This window comes from Gekko japonicus, unplaced genomic scaffold (assembly GCF_001447785.1).
Source record: "Gekko japonicus isolate JY-2015 unplaced genomic scaffold, Gekko_japonicus_V1.1 scaffold3044, whole genome shotgun sequence".
In the NCBI taxonomy this organism is placed as follows: Eukaryota; Metazoa; Chordata; class Lepidosauria; order Squamata; family Gekkonidae; genus Gekko; species Gekko japonicus.
In genome coordinates this window covers 11,000-16,099 of record NW_015172639.1, presented here as the reverse complement: position 1 = coordinate 16,099, position 5,100 = coordinate 11,000, and the positions used below count along the sequence as shown (strand labels likewise).

The 5,100-nt window shown below is 48.7% G+C and overlaps 1 long non-coding RNA gene across 1 annotated transcript; it reads left to right on the top strand.

Annotated features, from left to right (window-relative positions):
* The first annotated feature begins 242 nt into the window (after positions 1-242).
* Positions 243-1,965, top strand: LOC107119240. Its single transcript, XR_001482787.1, has 3 exons — positions 243-320; positions 490-629; positions 1,852-1,965. It is a non-coding gene; the product is annotated as an uncharacterized LOC107119240 (long non-coding RNA).
* Positions 1,966-5,100: the final 3,135 nt, after the last annotated feature.

Genomic DNA, 5,100 nt, shown 5'->3' with positions numbered 1-5,100 from the left:
CAAGAGCAGGTAGCTTCCCTCTTTGTTCTCAGTGAGGAACAGCTGATTTGCATGAAATTCTTGCTACCTGGAATGCTACCCACTCATCTAGGGGTTTCTTCGCACAATATTACCACATGATATTTCAATACACTGGTTCCTTCTAGGGGCCCCAAGATGTCCACATTCTGGTGTGACTCAATTCCTTTTGTCCTATAAATACGAGGACTCTGGTCATCTCTCCATTCCGACATCCACTGAGGTACCGTCCGACCTTGCAGTCATGAAGATCTTTTCCTTTCTCTCGGCATTTCTCTTCTTAATGCTGCTGGCTGCTCCAGGTAAACTACTGAGCAAAATTCTGTCTGACTTGGGGAATATGTAGCTCTGATGAAATTAGGCTGCGAGGCCAGATTTTCTGATGTTTTCCAAGATTAGAAGAAAATCTAGTGAGAATGGTAAATATTTGGTCTGTGGATAGAATTTCCTTTTCTTTTTGCCTCTCTACAGCATTTGCTGCTCGAAAGATAACGACTCCGGCTCAGTGTGACAAGGCAGGTGGAATATGCAGGTTTATGAACTGCCCAAAAGATTATCAGATAATCGGAGGATGTGGCAATAAAATGGGTCGTTGCTGCAAAAAGCCTTAAGTAAGTATCTTTGTAGGAGATACTGTGCTGTGATCAGGAATGTTGCATTGTTTGTCCACAGTGTGACGTCAATGGGAAAGACACTTTACAGAGTAGAGGAAGGCAAGCTGCTGTTTGGAGAAGCTTAACATTTAAATGTTGACAGAGCAGAGAGAAAACAAAAGAGATGGTAGAAAGGGGAAGGCCCAGATCAACACAGGGAGGAGATTTTGGCACCCTGCTTGCGTAGGGTTTGCGTAGGCTTGGTGGTCTCTAGAGAGAAGGCTGACGATTGCCACGAATCATCCCCCCCCAATCCACAATTGTTCCTGCAGAAATATAGGCAGCTTCCAGGCCAGCATCAGATCAATAAATTCTGATCAATAATTGGCCTCTAAAAATTGGTTGCATAATACGTAAGGAAAGGAGAATACACAGTAGTCGTCTGTTTCATCATATTCTGAAATGTATAGCATTTATACAGGGCTGTGAGATCTGTTACAGAAAGAACCCACTGAGTTCATCAGAAGCTACACAAAGAACAAGTTGGGGCCCATCAATGTTCTCAAGGTGGGGGAGATGAAAGGCTGGAAAATCTCCCTTCTGCACAGATCTCACCCTCCAGGATGAGACTGATGAGCTTGAGCTGCTGACTATCCTCTTTCCCATTTTACTGGTGCTCAGCTGCCTCCCTAGGGTTGCCAGGTCCCCTCCTCACTCCAGCAGGGGGATTTGGGAGGCAATCTGGGGTGGGCGGGGATGCCCAAGCCCCGCCCCCAAGTGCGACCACCTGCCCAGCCGCCATCCCCCCTCCTCCACTCCTGCCATATTTAAAACGCTTCAGCGGCTCAGCGGGGACCACGTTTTACTGCCTTCCTCTTCTGTGTCTCCCAGAGGAGAATCAGCATATTCAGACCTTATCAATCTTTTCAGACACTTCAAGTATTAAAAATTATGGGCTGGATCCAGCCAGCTATTCCACTCCACGTGACTCATGTGATCTCCAACAGAGTCTTTTTTTTGGGGGGTGGCTAAAGGGGAGTCTTCATTTCTTTCTCACCACCCAGCACAATGGTTTTCTGCATATCTGGGACAAGTTTTTCTGCAGTTCCTGGCTATGTTTTCCTCACTATCAGAAGGAGGGATGACCCAGATGAGTGTGTATGGCTGTCCTTTTTAAAAAATCATATAAATATTTACACATACGTTTTAAACTGAATGTGAAACTCTTTTCTGTCTGCAGAGATGATGCTCGAGTGTTGGCTACCCACAGTGGCTCTCCGAGGTCCATTGATGAGAGGGGCATTCAAGGACCCAGCTCTGGCTTTGCCAGAAACCCTCTTCCTGAAATATAACCCAGATGATAATTTCAAATTGTCTTTTTGTCCTTGCTAACATTAACAAGAATAAAGCATTTCCGAGTGCTTGAAACTAGAACTGTGTCTCTGTTATTTCGGGTCATGGATGGTGTGGGAGATCCTTCGTAGCATCATATAATCATGTAGTTGGAATGGATCTCCAGGGTCTTCTAGTCCAATCTCCTGCACAATGCAGGAAATTCACGAATATCTCCCCCTGACACCCCCAGCGACACCCGTTCCATGCCCAGAAGATGGCAAAAAAACAAACTAACCCCACCTCCAGGATCCCTGGCCAAACTGGCTGGGAGAAAATTTGCTTTCGGACCCCAAACTCAGATATTTATGGAATATTTATGGAATGCGGTGTTATTTTATCACATCCCAATACATTTTTTAAGGAAAAGAAGAGCATTGGGAAGGAGGGGATTTGGAGCAGAAAAGGCAAAGGGAGTGGGGAATCCAGAGCTTGCTTAACCTGTCCCTGACTGAGTTTCTGAACTTCAGGTTGTTTCACAATCTCGTTGTCCTCTAAAGTGTGCTTAGAGAGAGCCAGTTTGGTGTAGTGGTTAAGTGCGCGGACTCTAATCTGGGAGAACTGGGTTTGATTCCCCACTCCTCCACTTGCACCTGGCTGGATGACCTCGGGAAAGCCATAGTTCTGGCACAGCTGTTCTTGAAAAAAGAGCAGTTTCTGTCAGAGCTCTCTCAGCCCCACCTACCTCACAGGGTGTCTGTTGTGGGGAGGGAAAGGGAAAGGAGTTTGTAAGCCGCTCTGAGACACCTTTGGGTAGTGAAGGGCAGGATATAAATCCAATCTCTTCTTCTTCTTCTATGAAAAGCTGTTTGGAACCCTGCAGGGGGGGAAGCATCAGTAGGTGACTGGAGGCAAGTTAACAAAGGATTGAACATCTTTCTCAGCCTCCCTCACTGTGAACACTCAGAGTTTGTATGCTGCACTGAGTTTCAGATTTGGAGCTGGGAGATCCCAGTTCAAATCCCCTTGCAGCCATGAAGCTCACTAGGTAATCTCGAGCTAACTGCATCTTCCCAGCCTCGCCTACCTCATAGGGTTGTTGTGAGGGAAAATAGGAAAGGGAGAACCCTGAGCTCCTTGGAAGAGAGGTAGGATTAGGACTGTGGTCCCTTCCTGGGCACCAGAAGGGCATGGGGGGGAGGGTTGCCAAATCCAGGTTGGGGAACTCCAGGAGATTCATGGACTGAACCTGGCTAAAACAGGGACATCAGTAGGATACATTGCCGTAGAGCCCACGCTCCAAAGCACCCATTTTCTCCAGGAGAACTGATCTCTGCAGTCTGGAAATGAACCATAATTTCAGAGGATTCCCAGGTCCCACCTGGAGACGGGCATCCCTAGGTGGGATGAAGGTGAAAGAGTAGGGGAGTCCCCAGTTTGTCCAGCTTGAGAGTGCAGAGGGCATCTCCAAGGCTCAGGACGCAGGCAAGCATCTGGACATAGCTGGGGTCCATCTTCCAGCAAGGGTTTCCATCCTCCAGGTGGCACCTGGAGATTTCCTGCTATTACACTTCATCTCCAGATGACCAGGATCTGTTCCCCTTGAGAAAATGGCTGCTTTGGAGGGTGGACTCTATGGCATTATACCCTGCTGAAGTCCCTCCCCTCTCCAAACCCCATCCTCTCCATGCTCCACCCACCCCCAGATCTCCAGGTAATTCCTGGACACACACACACCCAGATCTCCAGGTATTTCCCAACATTTTGGGCCAATATGTGTTCTAGGTGAGAAAAAGAGATTGAGTTTCTAGACACTCTAAATGACTGTGCTATGGAGCAGATGGTCACAGAACCTACCAGGGGAGAGGCGATCCTGGATTTGGTGCTAAGTAATTTAGCTAAGGAAACCTAATGCTATAGAGCCGAGTTTTTAAAATGAGGAATTGGTTATTGTATGACGGTATGTGTGGTATAGCCAGGAAATCCTAAGATTGTCTGGCAGCCAGAAGTTCTAGCTTTTTTTTTACCAGACTTTTTTTTTTAAGGCAAGAGAAGTTTTCAGAGGTGGTTTGCTGTTGCCTGCCTTTGCATCATGCCCATGGTATTTCTTGGAGGTCGCCCATCCAAATATTAGCCAGGGCCGATCCTGCTTAGCTTCCGAGATCTAATGGAATGGGCTTGCTGTGGCTATCCAGGTCAGGTTTTTAACGAGGAAATTCGAGGGCAACAAAGGTTCAGCCCTGGAACCTGCCCCTCCACTAGTGTTGACTATGTGCAATAAGAATATTTAAAACTACAATCCTAGAAGCTCAGATAAAATATATATCACAGATTAGGAAAGGCACAAATAGGTATAGAAAAAGGCCTGCATGGTTAAGAAACAAAGTAATAGCAGCTGTAAAAAGGTAAGAAGGATTCCTTTAAGCAGTGGAAAGCTAGTCCCAGTGGGGTTGATAAAACGGAACATAGGCTGTGACAAATAAAATGCAAGTCTGTGATCAGGCAGGCAAAAAGGGAGTATGAGGAGCATATAACAAAAAACATAAAGACCAACAATAAAACTGTCTTCAAATACATTAGAAGCAGGAAACCAGACAGGGAGGCAGTAGGGCCCTTGGATGACCAAGGGGCAGAGGTCGATTCGGGGTAATCGCGGGGGATCGCCATCCCCCCGGGTGAGGGGCGGGGCACACAACGAAGCCCCGCCCCCTGCTTTCGGCGGCAGCGGCGCCTCGGCCAGGCCCAGCTGCTTCGTGGCCGAGTCCGAATCCTCCAGCTGCCTAGAAGAAGCCCGGATGCTTCATTTTCGTTTTCCACCTCGCGCACGACTCAGCGTGCAGCCAGAAGAAGCCTGGCTGCTTCGCTGCTGGCCTGCCTCGCGTGCCTGGGCACAAACGAGTGCGTGCGGCCAGTGGCGAGTGCCAGCAAGTGACCCACGCCGGCCCGGGAGAAGTCTCCTCCAGAGACTGCCGGCAGGCGGGTCCACCTCACACCTTCCCTCAGGCTCAGGCTGAGCCGCTCAGCACAACTCTTGCTCGGGAAACCAGCTGGTAAGTTTTGGGGAAGGGAGGGAGGAGGGAGAGCAGTTCTGCTTTCGTGCCGGGGCCAGGGGGGCGGCGGGGAGGGCGGGGGGGGTTGAGGCTTTTGTTGGGAAAGC